The sequence below is a fragment of the Sinocyclocheilus grahami genome, unplaced genomic scaffold, assembly GCF_001515645.1.
Source record: "Sinocyclocheilus grahami isolate Dianchi unplaced genomic scaffold, SAMN03320097.WGS_v1.1 scaffold1034.1, whole genome shotgun sequence".
In the NCBI taxonomy this organism is placed as follows: Eukaryota; Metazoa; Chordata; class Actinopteri; order Cypriniformes; family Cyprinidae; genus Sinocyclocheilus; species Sinocyclocheilus grahami.
This window is the reverse complement of record NW_015506213.1, coordinates 2,240-2,968: the sequence shown is the minus strand read 5'-3', so window position 1 is coordinate 2,968 and position 729 is coordinate 2,240.

Sequence of the window (729 nt, the reverse complement as noted above, 5' to 3'; positions counted from 1 at the left end):
TGTGCTGTCGCCCTTTCTACGTAAAAATCAGTCAAATCATGTAACCCGGTACAGCATTGCACTTGTAATGTGAAGCGCTCTGGTTTGAGTCCTGTGAAACACGAGTCATGACACTCGATAAAACGCTCACGCAGAAGCAAGCTAAAATGACACGGTTGATTCAGCAAACGTGTTTTTATCTCACGTTTGCTTTTATTAACACTGTAAGTTAGAGAAAGTGTAGGGTTTAGTGTAGGTGCTAAGTTATTTTTTAAACCTTTTAGAGCCACACACTAAACATTTCTGAACTGGTGGGATATGTACAGCTTAAAGCGTGTTCAGTTTTATTGGAAACAGATAAACATGTTTTGTTGGTTGCGTCACTCACTAGACATTTCACTTGGAAAGAGTCGCAAAATGTGCAAGAAATGTCGGCAATTGTTTTTTCCAATGAGCCTGGGTTGCAATTTTGCTTTTCAGATGTCCTAGCATTTAGAAAAGTATACAGTGTTTTACAGATGTGCAGGTTTAAATAAGGTAACCGTGCTACACATGCAAGAGAGAAAAACCAGCTCTATGAGAATGACTGCAGAAGGAAGGAGTTGTTGAGAGGGATTAAAGATGAGTCAGGGAGCGAGAGGACAACAAGCTGCTCTGGAATGCTTTTGTGTCGCTTGGCTAATATTTGCTCATGGATTTGGCTTTTTCCTCTTTAGCTTTCAATGTTTGCAAAGGCGAATGAAAGGGCGA